The sequence below is a fragment of the Triticum urartu genome, chromosome 3, assembly GCF_003073215.2.
Source record: "Triticum urartu cultivar G1812 chromosome 3, Tu2.1, whole genome shotgun sequence".
NCBI classification, from domain to species: Eukaryota; Viridiplantae; Streptophyta; class Magnoliopsida; order Poales; family Poaceae; genus Triticum; species Triticum urartu.
In genome coordinates, this window is record NC_053024.1 from 490,678,470 (window position 1) to 490,695,112 (window position 16,643).

Here is a 16,643-nt window from a genome sequence, read left to right on the forward strand (position 1 = left end):
CTCACCTGCGTAGGATGTACTGATAATGATGATGGAGATGTTGTGCAGAAGCCATATATATATATCAGTTAGGCTTCAAGTCCATACTTGTTAGTTAAACCTATGGATAAATCGTGACACTAAATACGACTAGTAAGTAGTACAGTAGCAGTACTAGTATACGTCGGTCAAATTATTCATCATGTCCACACATTGAATTGACGTGACAACACGTTGCGCGTGAGGTGACACAAGAATCTCGGCGGCGTGTTCGGGTATTCTGGACTTCAGATTTGGGGTACCACTTATCTGTCGAAATCTTTCATCATTCACTTAAAACAGTCGATTGATCATACATTGAGTACCATATAACTGGAGTTACCGATGCAAGTCGAAGAAGGATTGGCCCGTGCTGCCGGCTGGTGTCAAGTTCGATCCCACGGATTAGGAGCTGATCGAGCACCTTGAGGCCAAAGTGAGTGCTGACAGCGCGAGATTTCAGTCTCTCATTGACTTGTTTATACCAACCATCGACAGCGAGCATGACATATGTTACACCCAACCTGAGAAACTTCCAGGTAAGACACCGATCGGCCGTCTACTTGCACAAACATATTCCTTTGTTTATAGCTCTATTTTTCTTTTTAGACGCAGACCTGGTGAAGCAATTACAATTTGACAGTTAATAAAAAGTGAAACAAGTGACTGCAACATGCCAAAGATGTTATGAAAATGCCAACTAGGTACACTAAAACCTGTATTCCACAATACTGCAGGTATCACACTGAGTGGCCTAAGGAAGCATTTCTTCCAGCGCAATTCCAGGGCGTTCAAAAGGGGCGCGTGGACACGTCGCAAGATACAGTCGAAGTGCGGCATGCACGCGATGTGGCACAAGACCGGCAATACCTTGTCGGTGATGGTCAACGGCCGGCAGACGGGCATCAAAAAAGGTTCTGGTGCTGCACACCAACAAGAACTTCGACCAGCAGAGGACCCACTGGGTGATGCACCAGTACCACCACGGGGACCTGGAGCAAGAGAAGGAGCGGGAGCTGGTCCTCTGCAAGATTTTCTACCAGACGAACACTAGGGCCAAGAGTAAAAAGATTATAAGTTAGTTTGGTATTGGTAGTTGTACTACCTTGTCCTCCGCAAGTTGGTATTGTTGTTAACGATCTTTTGGTATGAACTTGCATTTGCTTCCAACCATCATGCCGAGGGTCGACGTGGATATAAAGTTGAATCATTTGTTTCGAAACGAATTTTCAGGCACCTGATTTTTATTTGATGGGTAGCATAAGCACCCGCCCTTCGAATTCCCAGTTCTCCAATTTTTCCGAAACAAGTGCATGCACTTATTATCACGATAAAAAAAACAATATTCGTGCTGCATCCCAGTTATCAGTCTGTACTTGCAGAATTCTCTCGTTTATTGAGCACGTATATTGTTTTTTCAGGTCGAGCAAGTTTCAACTGGGTTGTAGATTGCCCAGGGTTGTTTTGTTTTTAACAGGTCCAGCCCATGACGACAGCGGGGCACAAAGATCCAGCAGGTATCTACTGGCCTCTGGCCCGCCAGCGTTAGTTATATTTTGTCTTACAACATCCGCAGGAAGTTTTTTTACTGAATCAAACACACAGCCCAGTTCTATTTTCCTCTTGAAACGCATGTCCAACACCATTTTCTAATCTCTACCTATAGTTTTACTAGTTCATATACACGTATCATTATATTGAAAACACATAAAATTCCCTTTTCCTATTTACATCCTTATTTTTGTTGTTTTTCCCACCCAGCACTGATTTTTTTACCACTGGTTTTCCCTTAAACCCACTAAATCGTCCCACGTCTTATTTTCTTACAAAAACAAAATGATTTTTTGGCAAATCAATAAGTTCTTAAAAATGTTTATCATTTCGGGATTACAACAGTCCGGACTCCACCGAAATATGCAAAATAAGGTTGGACTTTTTGACCGTGGTCCTAGGCAGAAAATGGATTATAATAAATTACTTAAGAATTAGCAAATGGGCTGCAAATTATAAAAAATAGCAAATGGGCTTTATGTTGTCTGCCACAGATTTGGAGGCTGACTTGTGGGCCTACTAAGTTCATGCGTACACAAGGTTTCTCAAAAAAGAAACTTAGTCAAAATCGACTCTACCAGCGTCAGACCATTAGATGTCAATCTAACGGCAATCGTGCTTCTTCAGTCTCTGATCTTCCTGCCCCAGCCGCACAAACCAGCGCCGTCGGAACCGCCTGCTCCCGCCTCCCGTGGCCGGCAGTGCTGCCGGGAAGGCCTCACGGCCCCATCATCCTCGCATCCCTGGCCTGTCTATCCCTCTACTCACCCACACCTCCTGTTATTTTCCAGCGACGGCAGCCGAACCAGTCAACCCTCGTACTCTCCACCGCGTGGGCAGCCACTGTCATGTCTTCCCCGGCTCCGTGTCGTTCCCTTCGTAGGCCTCGCCGTCGTCCACCGCCATGGTGCTCTCGGCGCGGCGTGGTCAACGATGTTCATCCAACGGCTGTAGTGCTTCTTCAACCTCTGGTCTTCTTACCCCAGCCGCCCAAAGCAGCGCCGGTCGTGCTGCATGCTCCTGACTCCCGTGGCCGGCTGTGCTGCCGCAGAGGCCTCACCGTCCCCATACTACTCCCACCGCTAGCCAGGCCATCCCTCCACTCACCCACTCCCCCTGTTATTCTGCGGCGACGGCAGCCTCACACCGCAGCCGAACCAGTGAACCCTCGTACTCCTCTCCGTGTGGGCATCCACTGCTGCGTCTTCCCCGGCTCCGCGTCGTCCCCTTCCTAGGCCTCGCCGTCGTCCACCGCCGTGGTGCTCTCGGCGCGGCGTGGTCAATGTGGTTAACGACCGACTTCCATCGGAAGAGTACTGTACGTGGAGAGGCTGACAGCTGGGTCCACGGCAGCCGCAAGGAACTGCCTCCTTATTACGCGCAAAATAATTATTACTCCACCTGACAGCAGGGACCCACCGGACGGGCCACCAGTATTTCGTGGAAAAAATGTTTCCCCCCTGACTGATGGGACCCACCGGACAGGCCATCGTATTTCACGAAAAAAACATTTGCCCTGACTGCTGGGACCCACCAGACGGACCACCGTATTTCGCGAAAAAACGTCCCCCCCGTTGTCAGATCGGACCCACCGGAAGTGCCTCCTTATTACGCATAGAAAAATGAATACTCCCCCTGCTAGCTAGGACCCAACCTGGTGGGAGGCTGACTTGTGGGCCTACTAAGTTGACGAGGATGGAGGGCTATGACAACTTAGTCAATATGAACGATTCTAGCTCCAGTGACCGTATGATGTCCATCCAATGGCTGTAGTGCTTCTTCAACCTCTGGTCTTCTTGCTCCAGCCGCCCAAAGCTGCGCCGGTCGTGCCGCGTGCTCCTGCCTCTCGTGGCCGGCTGTGATGCCGCGGAGGCCTCACCGCCCCTACTACTCCCACCGCTGGCCCATGCTATCCCTCTACTCACCCACACCCCTTGTTATTCTGCGGCGACGGCAGCCTCACGCCGCAGCCGAACCAGTGAACCCTCGTACTCCTCTCCGCATGGGCATCCACTGCCGCGTCTTCCCCGGCTCCGCGTCGTCCCCTTCCTAGGCCTCGCCGTCGTCCACCGCCTTGGTGCTCTCGGCACGGCGTGGTCAATGTGGTCAACGACCGACTTCCATCGGAAGAGTACTGTACATGGAGAGGCTGACAGCTGGGTCCACGGCCACAGCCCAGTTTTTTTGTGATTTGCCAAGTAAGTCGCTTTGTCTGGCCTGTTGGGCTGCAAATCTTTCAAGACGAGGAGAGCTTCATTTGGCTGGCCAAGAAAATGGCCCATCAGTAATGAGAAATGGGTTGTACATTTTTAAAACACATCAAACCGGCAATTAGTTTAAAATATCTCTTTTTTCATTTCGAGATTTTAAATTACATTAATTTTTATCCGTGGAGAATTTGTTGGATTTTATATTGATATACATTTATTTTTAAAATCAGTTTGAATGTGAGTTGAAATTTCGGGATTAAAAACAGTTCGACTGCACCGAAATATGCAAAATTTCGTTAATTTTTTAACCGTGGCCACACTATGGGCTGTAATGCTAACAAAAAGAATATGGGCTCCAAAAAAACCTTAAGAATTAGCAAATGGGATGTAAATTATTAGAAATAATGGCAGATGGGTTGTATGCTGTTTTCCACAGATTTGAGGCTTTCCTAAAAAAACGTCGACGCACAAGCACTGACTGTTGGATGTCCATCCAACGGCCGTCGTGCTTCTTCAATCTCTGCTCTTGCTGCTCCAGCCGCTCAAACAAGCGCCGGCGGGACTGCCTGCTCCCTCCTCCTCGCGGCCGGCTGTGCTACCGCGCAGGCCTAACCGCCCGACCATACTCCCATCGCTGGCCTAGCCATCCCTCTACTCACCCACACATGCTGTTATTCTCCAGCGACGGCAGACGAACCAGTAAACCCTCGTACAGTCGTACTCCCCTCCGTGTGGGAAACAACTGCCGGGTCTTCCCTGCCTCCGTGTCGTTCCCTTCCTAGGCCTCGCCGTCGTCCACCGCCCTGGTGCTCTCGGCGCGGCCTGGTCAACGTGGTCAACGACCGACATGCATCTGAAGTGGACTTTACATGGAGAGGCCGACAACTGGGTCCACGGCCGCACGCAAGGAAATACCTCCTTATTACGTGCAAAATAATGATTCCTCCACCTGACATCAGGGACCCACCGAAAGGGCCTCTGTATTTCGCGAAAAAAATGTTACCGCCGCTGACAGCTCGGACCCACCAGCTATATCTTCGCACGCAAGGAAGTGCCTCCTTATTACGCACAAAAAAATGAATACTCCCCCTGTTAGCTAGGACCCAGTATAGTGGCAGGCGGACTTGTGGGCCTACTAAGTTGACGGGGACGGAGGGCTTTGTCAACTTAGTCAATATGCACGATTCTAGCTCCAGCGACCGTACGATGTCCATCCAACGGCCGTAGTGCTTCTTCAACCTCTGGTCTTCTTGCTCCAGCCGCCCAAACCAGCGCCGGTCGTGCCTCATGCTCCTACCTCCCGTGGCCGGCTGTGATGCGGCGGAGGCCTCACCGCCCCCTACTACTCCCACCGTTGGCCAGGCCATCCCTTTACTCACCCACACCCCCTGTTATTCTGCGGCGATGGCAGCCTCACACCGCAGCGAACCAGTGAACCCTCGTACTCCTCCACGCGTGGGCATCCACTGTCGCGTCTTCCCCGGCTCCGCGTCGTCCCCTTCCTAGGCCTCGCCGTCGTCCACCGCCCTGGTGCTCTCGGCGCGGCGTGGTCAACATGGTCAAGGAACGGCTTCCATCGGACGTGGACTGTACGTGGAGAGGCTGACAGCTGGGTCCATGGCCGCAGCAAGGAAGTGCCTCCTTATTACGTGCAAAATAATTATTCCTCCACCTGACAGCGGGACCCACCGAACGGGCCACCGTATTTCGCCCCCTTGACTGCTGGGACCCACCAGCTACATCTTCGCAGGCAAGGAAGTGCCTGACAGTCGGGACCCACCTGGTCGAAGCGTACGTAGCATTGTCATTCTGGTCGCGAACGTGTACGTACATACTGGTCAATGTAGAGGCATGCACGTGTCGTAGTAGAGGCGTGCACGTGTCGTAGTAGAGGCGTGCACGTGTCATAGTAGAGGCGCGCACGTAGCATCTACACGTACGTATAGCAGCCAGGGTGCAAGAAAGAAAATACGGCCACGTATGTGTACATACGGGCGGGGTCTCGAACGCCTACTCGCGCATACGTACGGCGAGGGCTCGTGTACATGACTAGGTCGGAACGGAGAAACAGCGTCGTCGTCGTGTTCATGGGGAGGCAACGGAATGCGTCATGTTCATGGGGAGGCAACGGAATGCGTCATGTTCATCGGGAGGGCTTGGACGGAACAGGCGATGGAAACGAGGCCTGGCGTACCGCAGAACAGAGGAAACGGCCTTGTGTTCGACCGGCCACGTTCGAAACGGGATCCTGTTCATCGGGAGGAGTCTGGTGTACCGCAAAACGGAGGAAACGGACCTCCTACGATTGAAACGGGGGTCCTGTTGATCGGGAGGGGTGTGGCATACCGCAAAACAGAGGAAACGAACTTGTGTTGGAGCGCTACGGTCGAAACGGGGGTCCTGTTCATCGGGAGGGGTGTGGCGTACCGCAAAACGGGACTCCATGGGATACTGTTCATCTCCACCGTTGACCTCCTCTAGCCTCCACGGGCTCCTGTTCATCCAGCATCCACGGGCTCCTGTTCATCCAGCCTCCACCGTGCGCTACTCCACCGGCTACTGTTCAACCACCCCTCCACCGTCTACTGTTCATCCAGCCCTCCACACCACGGGGTCCTATTCAACCACCCCTCCACGGGCACCCCTCCACCATCTACTGTTCATCCAGCCCTCCACACCACAGGGTCCTGTTCAACCACCCCTCCACCGTCTACTGTTCATCCAGCCCTCCACACCACGGGGTCTTGTTCATCCACCCCTCCACGGGCACCCCTCCACCGTCTACTGTTCATCCAGCCCTCCACCACACCACGGGGTCCTGTTCATCCAGAGGCAACGCCACCGCTCACTGTTCATCCAACCCCCCCTGCAACGCTCACTGTTCATCCCATCGATCGGCTTCAGTTAGCATCAGTAGCGAAGGAATCGCTCGATCGGGTTCAGTTAACAGCCATCGATCGATCGCTCGGGTTCAGTAACGCATAGCCTGCAGTGCAATCGCTCGGGTTCAGTTAGAGCCCAACGCCTCGCTCTGGTTAGTTAGAGCCAACGCCTCGCACACACGCGCGTACGTGTACGAGAGAAATGTGCATCGCTCGGCCCCCGACCTCCCACCGTAACCGGGAACTCCCCGAAATTTTCCTCCCCCTCGCTTCTACCACGGTTTTTTCCGTCATGGATGGCCCAAAGAATGTCATGCAGCTGCGTCTCTGGCCCGCCCAGGACGAAAAGCCCATTTTCTGTCATGATTTTTTGTCATAGAAGTAGGAGCCCACCACATCTATGATGATACCGGGTTTTGTCACAGTTATCGCCATAGAAGTGTCATATGTATGACAGAAAAAAATTCGTTCGGCCCAAAATGTCATGGATGTGTCTTTTTTTTGTAGTGATTACTCCACACATCGACTGCTATCCAGCATGCATCTAGTATATTAAGTTCATTGGGAAACGGAGTAATGCAATAAGAACGATGACATGATGTAGACAAGGTCTACCTATGTAGAGATAGACCCCATCATTTTATCCTTAGTAGCAACGATACATACTGAAGGAAATATGCCCTAGAGGCAATAATAAAGTTATTATTTATTTCCTTATTTCATGATAAATGTTTATTATTCATGCTAGAATTGTATTAACCGGAAACATAATACATGTGTGAATACATAGACAAACAGAGTGTCACTAGTATGCCTCTACTTGACTAGCTCGTTAATCAAAGATGGTTATGTTTCCTAACCATAGACAAAGAGTTGTTATTTGATTAACGGGATCACGTCATTAGGAGAATGATGTGATTGACTTGACCCATTCCGTTAGCTTAGCACTCAATCGTTTAGTATCTTGCTATTGCTTTCTGCATGACTTATACATGTTCCTACGACTATGAGATTATGCAACTCCCGTTTGCCGGAGGAACACTTTGTGTGCTACCAAACGTCACAACGTAACTGGGTGATTCTAAAGGAGCTCTACAGGTGTCTCCAAAGGTACATGTTGGGTTGGCATATTTCGAGATTAGGATTTGTCACTCTGATTGTCGGAGAGGTATCTCTGGGCCCTCTCGGTAATGCACATCACATAAGCCTTGCAAGCATTGCAACTAATGAGTTAGTTGCGAGATGATGTATTACGGAACGAGTAAAGAGACTTGCCGGTAACGAGATTGAACTAGGTATTGAGATACCGACGATCGAATCTCGGGCAAGTAACATACCGATGACAAAGGGAACAACGTATGTTGTTATGCGGTCTGACCGATAAAGATCTTCATAGAATATGCAGGAGCCAATATGAGCATCCAGGTTCCACTATTGGTTATTAACCGGAGACGTGTCTCGGTCATGTCTACATTGTTCTCGAACCCGTAGGGTCCGCACGCTTAAGGTTTCGATGACAGTTATATTATGAGTTTATGAGTTTTGATGTACCGAAGGAGTTCGGAGTCCCGGATGAGATCGGGGACATGACGAGGAGTCTCAAAATGGTCGAGACATAAAGATCAATATATTGGACGACTATATTCGGACATCGGAAAGGTTCCGAGTGGTTTGGGTATTTTTCGGAGTACCGGGGAGTTACGGGAATACGGTTGAAGAAGTATATGGGCCTTATTGGGCTTTAGGGGAGAGGGAGAGGCAGGCCGCGCGCCCCCCAAGGCCTAGTCCGAATTGGACTAGGGGGAGGGGCTGCGCCCCCTCCTTCCTTCTCTTCCCTCTTCCCCTTCCTTGTCTCCTACTCCTACTACATGGAAGGATTCCTAGTTGGACTAGGAAAGGGGGAATCCTACTCTCGGTGGGAGTAGGACTCCCCTAGGGCGCGCCATAGATCATCACCATGCCATCGTGCTGACGGAACTCTTCCCCGACACTTTTCTGGATCGGAGTCCAGGGATCGTCATCGAGCTGAACGCGTGCTAGAACTCGGAGGTGCCGTAGTTTTGGTGCTTGATCGGTCGGGCCGTGAAGACGTACGACTACATCAACCGCGTTGTGCTAACGCTTCCGCTGTCAATCTACAAGGGTACATAGATCACACTCTCCCCTCTCATTGCTATGCATCACCATGATCTTGCGTGTGCATAGGATTTTTTTTTGAAATTACTACGTTCCCCAACACATACGTGTCGGTTCCCCTTCTGTCACTGGGATCAAGCATCGTAAGATCGAACCCACTACAAAGCACCTCTTCCCATTGCAAGATAAATAGATCAAGTTGGCCAAACAAAACCCAAATATTGGACAAAAAATACGAGGCTATAAGCTATCATGCATATAAGAGATCAAAGAAGATTCAAATAAATTTCATGGATAAAAAGATAGATCTGATCATAAACTCAAAGTTCATCTGATCCCAACAAACACACCACAAAAAGAGCTACATCATATGGATCTCCAAGAGACCATTGTATTGAGAATCAAACGAGAGAGAGGAAGCCATCTAGCTACTTACTACAGACCCGAAGGTCTACAAAGAACTACTCACGCATCATCGGAGAGGCACCAATGGAAGTGGTGAACCCCTCCGTGATGGTGTTTAGATTGGATCTGGTGGTTCTGGACTCTGCGGCGGCTGGAATTGATTTTCGTCGACTCCCCTACGGTTTCTGTAATATTGGGGTATTTATAGAGAAAAGAGGCGGTCCAGGGGGCACCCGAGGTGGGCACAACCCACCAGGGCACACCCTCGGAGCACCCCCTGGTGTTTCTTCGGCCCATTGGTTGTCTTCTGGTCCAAAAGAATCTCCAAAAAGTTCCGCTGCATTCGGACTCCGTTTGGTATTGATTTCCTGCGATGTAAAAAACATGCAAAAAATAGCAACTAGCACTTGGCACTATGTTAATAGGTTAGTACCAAAAAATGATATAAAATGATTATAAAACATCCAAGATTGATAATATAACAGCATGGAACAATAAAAAAGTATAGATACATTGGAGACGTATCAACCACGCATGCACACACTATTTAGATGACACCGAAAGTATATATTTGGACAAATGCAGGAAGAATGTGTACCTGGGGCATCGTCGATTTCTTCCGACCAACGATTAATGTCGAAAGAAAGGCAAGCATTTCAAAGGTGAGGCAGATCACGGAAGAAGCCCGCCCTCTGTACTGGTGATCACATACTTGATATGGTCAATGATTTACAAGTAATCTTTGGAAAGGGTCCCGGCGGACCATCTGTTCTAAATGACACTGAGGGACGCGCACCCATGTGGAAGAAGAAATCTATATTTTGGGACCTACCCTATTGGAAAGACCTGGTGGTCCGCTCTGCAATCGACGTGATGCACGTGACGAAAAATATTTGCATGAACCTGCTAGGCTTCTTGGGCGTGTTTGGGGAAGAGAAAAGATACACCAGAGGCACTGGAGGACCAACAACGTGTGCATGAAAAAGACGGCATGCATCCAAAGCAGTATGAAGATCCTGCCAGCTACGCTCTTACCAATGAAGAGAAGGAAATATTCTTTGAATGCCTGCTCAGTATAAAGGTCCCGCCTGGCTTCCCATCCAATATAAACGGAATAATAAATATGGCAGGGAAAAAGTGCCAGAACCTAAAGTCTCATGACTGCCACGTGATTATGATGCAACTTCTTCCCGTTGCATTGAGGGGGCTTCTACCGGAAAACGTTCGATTAGCCGTTGTGAAGCTATGTGCATTCCTCAATGCAATCTCTCAGAAGGTAAACGATCTAGAAATCCTACAAGGTTAAGGAGTGATTTGGCGCAATGTCTTGTCTTTTTCGGGCTGGTGTTCCCACCATCCTTCTACAATATCATGACGCACATCCTAGTTCATCTAGTCGACGAGATTGCCATTTCGGCCCCTCTATTTCTACACAATATGTTCCCCTTTGAGAGGTTCATGGGAGTCTTAAATAAATATGTTCGTAACCATGCTAGGCTAGATGGAAGCATCTCCATGGGCCGGCAAACAGAGGAGGTCATTGGGTTTTGTGTTGACTTCATTCCTGACCTTAAGCCGATTGGTCTCCCTCAGTCGCGGTATGAGGGGAGGCTGATTGGAAAAGGCAAGCTAGGACCAGACTCAATAATATGTAGGGACGGGCATTCTTGGTCTCAACCACACTACACAGTTCTACACCCGCATGTCAATGAACACAAGAATATTCTCCACTCCAAACACCCGGAGCAGTGCGACGACTAGATTACATGTGAACACATCAGGACTTTCGGCAGTTGGTTGCAAACACATCTCATGGGTGACACCACTGTTTCTGATGAGCTGTACTCGTTGGCCAAGGCATCATCTTCGACTATATTAACTTATAAAGGGTACGAGATAAATGGGAATACATTTTACACGATCCCCCAAGATCAAAAGAGCACCAATCAAAACAGTGGTGTCCGCTTTGATGCAGCAACCAAGAGGGGAAAGGACACATATTATGGTTACATAGTGTACATATGGGAACTTGACTATGGACATCATTTTAAGGTCCCTTTGTTTCAGTGCAAATGGGGCAATCTGTCAGGAGGCGGGGTACAGGTAGACCCACGGTACGGAATGACAACAGTGGATCTAAATAGTCTTGGGTACATAGACGAACCATTCGTCCTAGCCAATGATGTGGCGCAGTTTTTCTATGTAAAGGACATGTCTACCAAACCGAGAAAAAGAAAAGATAAGGAAGCGAATACATCATACGATGAGCCAAAGCTCAACATAGTTCTTTCAGGGAAAAGAGACATCGTGGAAGTGGAGGGAAAGACAGACATGTCTGAAGATTATGAAAAGTTTCATGAAATTCCTCCCTTCAAAGTCAAGGCTGACCCAAGCACCCTATTAAACAATGAAGATTATCCATGGTTATGGCGCAATAAGCAAGGGACACACGCGAAGAAAAAGTGAAGCCTTTCTCTCCACAACTATTCTGATGATGCCTTTAATCTGGAATATCACTGTAGTTACATGTCAAGAAATGAAATGCCTTTTGTAACCGATGATTTTTCGTTCGAAACCCTGATACTTCGAAAGAGATTGTCCATTTTGTACATGGAGTGCATCCAGTTTTTTCGTATCCCTCTCAACTTTTTAGCACATGCTATGTGGGTGAAATGATGATACCATGCCAACTTTCAACATGTTCAGAGTTCATTTGTAGTGCTTTTCAATTTTAGGGCCATTTAGCTAAAAAAATCAGTAAATGCATGAAAAATACCAAATGAAGTCACAAAGGGTTGAAAATTGATGATGTGGCTTTGAATGGTGCATTTTGAACACACAAAAAGTATGGAGTTCAAATAAGTTCAAAAAAAGTGAAATCCCTTTAGATGAGTTTTCGCCCGAAACCCTGATACTTCGAAAGAGATTGTCCATTTTGTACATGAAGTGCATCCAGTTTTTGTCGTAACCCTCTCAACTTTTTAGCACATGATATGTGGGTGAAATGATGATACCATGGCAACTTTCAACCTGTTCAGAGTTCATTTGTACTGCTTTTCAATTTCACGGTCATTTAGCTTAAAATAGTAAATGCATGAAAAATACCAAATGAAGTCAGAAAGGGTTGAAAATTGATGATGTGGCTTTGAATGGTGCATTTTGAACACACAAAAAGTCTTGACTTCGAATAAGTTCAAAAAATGAAATCCCTTTGTAGCAGATGAGTTTTCGTCCGAAACTCTAATACTTCGAAAGAGATTGTCCATTTTGTACATGAAGTGCATCCAGCTTTTGTCGTAACCCTCTCAACTTTTTAGCACATGCTATGCACGTGCAATGATGATATCATGCGAAATTTTGACCTGTTTAGAGTTCATTTGTAGTGCTTTTCAATTTGAGGGTCATTTAGCTCAAAGAATGAACTAATAGCAAAAAGAATGAACTAAAAAGAATCAAAATAATATTAACTAAAATTATCAAAGTATTTATTTGTTAAAAAGAATGAACTAAAAATAATCAAAAAATGTTAACTAAAATTATCAAAGTATTTATTTGTTAAAAAGAATGAACTAGAAAGAATCAACTAAAACATTAACTAAAAAGATGAATTAAAAAGAATCAATTAAAATAATCAGAGTACTTATTTGTTAAAAATAATGAACTAAAAATAATCAACTAAAACATAACTAAAAAGAATGAACTAAAACATTAACTAAAAAGAATGAACTAAAAAGAATCAACTAAAACATTAACTAAAAAGAATGAACTAAAAAGAATCAAGTAAAATTATCAAAGTATTTATTTCTTAAACAGAATGAACTAAAAAGAATCAACTAAAACATTAACTAGAAAGAATCAACTATCAAATTATTTATTTGTTAAAAAGAATCAACTAAAATATTAACTAAAATAATCAAAGTATTTCTTCGTTAAAAAGAATGAACTAAAATAATAGAAAAAATTGCCCACCTACTAGGGCAACACGACCTGCATACGACCAGAAACCCATCTTTCATGGGCTAGGATGCAGGCTTGCAGGCCCAGTAGGGACAATAGGGCGTCAGATAGGCAAGTACTGCATGCAGTTCAGAGGAGCTCGAGAGGGTAGCGGGAGTGGCGCTTATAAACCACTCGGAGCCCCTCTCAACTAGTGAGGTGGGACTAAACTTTGGGCCGTGGCAACACCCTCCTTTCGTACCGGTTTGTGGCACCAACCGAGACCAATACCCACCTTTCGTCCCGGTTGGTGGCACCAACCGGGACCAATGCACCCCTTTTGTCCCAGTTGGTGCCACAAACTGAGACCAACGGTCTCTACTTCCCGCCCTTTGGGCTGCTGCAAATTGACCTTCAGTCCCGGTTTGTGGCACCAACCGGAACTGAAGGGGTCCATTCATCTTGGTTGGTGCCACAAATCGGGACCAATGCTTCGTGTATATAATCAAACACTTCGATTTTTTTACTTTTCATCTACCAGTTGCCGCCGACGATGTCGAGCTCATCGACGCCGACAGGCTGCCTATGCTCGCCGTCAACGCCCTCGCCCTGCCCTGCCCCGAGCTCGCCGACGATGCGATGCCCCACGCCCTTCCCTTCCCCAAGCTTGTCGTCCACGCACCGCCCCGCGCCCCCACCCTGCCCCAATGGTCCGCGCCGCGCTGCTCCGAGCCCCTGCCCTGCCCCACGTTCGCCCTCGACGCGCCACCCCACGCCCCTGCCCTGCCCCGACGGTGCGTGCCGTCTGATACGGCTCCAACGTATCTATAATTTTTGATTGTTTCATGCTATTATATTATCAACCTTGTATGTTTTCTATGCATTTATATGCTATTTTATATGATTTTTGGGACTAACCTATTAACCAAGAGCCCAATGCCAGTTTCTGTTTTTTTCCTTGTTTTAGAGTATCGCAGAAAAGGAAAATCAAACGGAGTCCAATTGACCTGAAACTTCACGGAACTTATTTTTGGACCAGAAGAAGCCCACGGAGTACCGGAGATGGACCAGGAGAGTCCCGAGCTGCCCACGAGGGTGGAGAGCGCGCCCACCCCCCTGGGCGTGCCCCCCTACCTCGTGGACAGCCTGAAGATCCACCGACGTACTTATTCCTCCTATATATACCCATATAGCCTAAAAACTTCGGAGAGCAGAATAGATCAGGAGTTCCGCCGCGAGAATCCTCCGTAGCCACCGAAAACCAATCTAGACCCGTTCCGGCACCCTGCCGGAGGGGGTAATCACTCTCCGCTGGCCATCTTCATCATCCTGGCACTCTCCATGACGAGGAGGGAGTAGTCCACCCTCGGGGCTGAGGGTATGTGCCAGTATCTATGTGTTTGATCTCTCTCTCTCTCTCGTGTTCTTGACGTGGTACGATCTTGATGTGTCGCGAGCTTTGCTATCATAGTTGGATCTTATGATGTTTCTCCCCCTCTACTCTCTTGTAATGGATTGAGTTTTCCCTTTGAAGTTATCTTATCGGATTGAGTCTTTAAGGATTTGAGAACACTTGATGTATGTCTTGCTGTGCTTATCTGTGGTGACAATGGGATATCACGTGATCCACTTGATGTATGTTTTGGTGATCAACTTGCGGGTTCCGCCCATGAACCTATGCATAGGGGTTGGCACAGTTTTCGTCTTGACTCTCCGATAGAAACTTAGGGGCACTCTTTGAAGTACTTTGTGTTGGTTGAATAGATGAATTTGAGATTGTGTGATGCATATCGCATAATCATACCCACGGATACTTGAGGTGACATTGGAGTATCTAGGTGACATTAGGGTTTTGGTTGATTTGTGTCTTAAGCTGTTATTCTAGTACGAACTCTATGATAGATTGAATGGAAAGAATAGCTTCGTGTTATTTTACTACGGACTCTTGAATAGATCGATCAGAAAGGATAACTTTGAGGTGGTTTCGTACCCTACCATAATCTCTTCGTTTGTTCGCCGCTATTAGTGACTTTGGAGTGACTCTTTGTTGCATGTTGAGGGATAGTTATGTGATCCAATTGTGTTATTTTGTTGAGAGAACTTGCACTAGTGAAAGTATGAACCCTAGGCCTTGTTTCAACGCATTGCAATACCATTTGTGCTCACTTTTACCATTAGTTAACTTGCTGTTTTTATATTTTCAGATTACAAAAACCTTTATCTACCATCCATATACCACTTGTATCACCATCTCTTCGTCGAACTAGTGCACCTATACAATTTACCATTGTATTGGGTGTGTTGGGGACACAAGAGACTCTTTGTTATTTGGTTGCAGGGTTGCTTGAGAGAGACCATCTTCATCCTACGCCTCCTACAGATTGATAAACCTTAGGTCATCCACTTGAGGGAAATTTGCTACTGTCCTAGAAACCTCTGCACTTGGAGGTCCAACAACATCTACAAGAAGAAGGTTGTGTAGTAGACATCAAGCTCTTTTCTGGTCGTTGCCGGGGAAGTTAGCGCTTGAAGGTATATCTTTAGATCTTGCAATCGAATCTTTTTGTTTCTTGTTTTAGCACTAGTTTAGTTTATAAAAGAAAACTACAAAAAATGGAATTAAGAGTACCTCATATGCTTCATCTTTTTAATGACTTCCGTGAAAATAAGGATTCTGATAATTGTGCTTTATTGCTAGAGGAAGAATGAATTAGAATGTTTGGCACTAAATCTTTGAATGATGAGCAAGATTGCAATGTTGTTAGTATGAATTCTTTGAATATCTATTATGCTAACGATATGCAAAGCCACAAGCTTGGGGATGCTATGTTTGATGAAGATGAGATTTTTTGTCCCCCAAGTTTTGATGAGAAAATTTATTATGATGATAGCATGCCTCCTATTTATGATGATTATAATTATGAAAGTGGATTTGGAGAGGTCATGACTTTACTTAGTGATGAATCCACTATTTCGGAAGAGGTTCCAATTGATTATGTGAACAAAGTTGCTATCTATGATGATTATTGTGATGACTTGTATGCTATTAAGAATAATGATAACCATGAAACTTGTCATCATGATTTTAGTTTTCAATTGGATTATGCCTCACATGGTAATTATTTTGTTGAGTTTACTCCCACTATTATTCATGAGAAGAAATTTGCTTATGTGGAGAGTAATAAAAATTCTATGCTTGTAGATCATGAAAAGAATGATTTATGTGATGGTTATATTGTTGAATTCATTCATGATGCTACTGAAAATTATTATGAGGGAGGAATATATTCTTGTAGGAATTGCAATAATATCAAGTTTCCTCTCTATGTGCTTAAATTTTTGAAGTTATGCTTGTTTTGCCCTCCTATGCTAGTTGATTATTGTTCCCATAATTTGTTTTCTCACAAAATCCCTATGCATAGGTATAGGGTTAGACTTAAATGTGCTAGTGATATTCTTCATGATGTTCTCTTTATGTTAGAATTCTTATATTTTATGTGAGCAT

At 46.3% G+C, this 16,643-nt stretch overlaps 1 pseudogene; it reads left to right on the top strand.

Moving 5' to 3' along the window:
- The first annotated feature begins 385 nt into the window (after positions 1-385).
- On the top strand, positions 386-1,058 carry LOC125549618 (annotated as a pseudogene).
- The last annotated feature ends 15,585 nt before the right edge of the window (positions 1,059-16,643 follow it).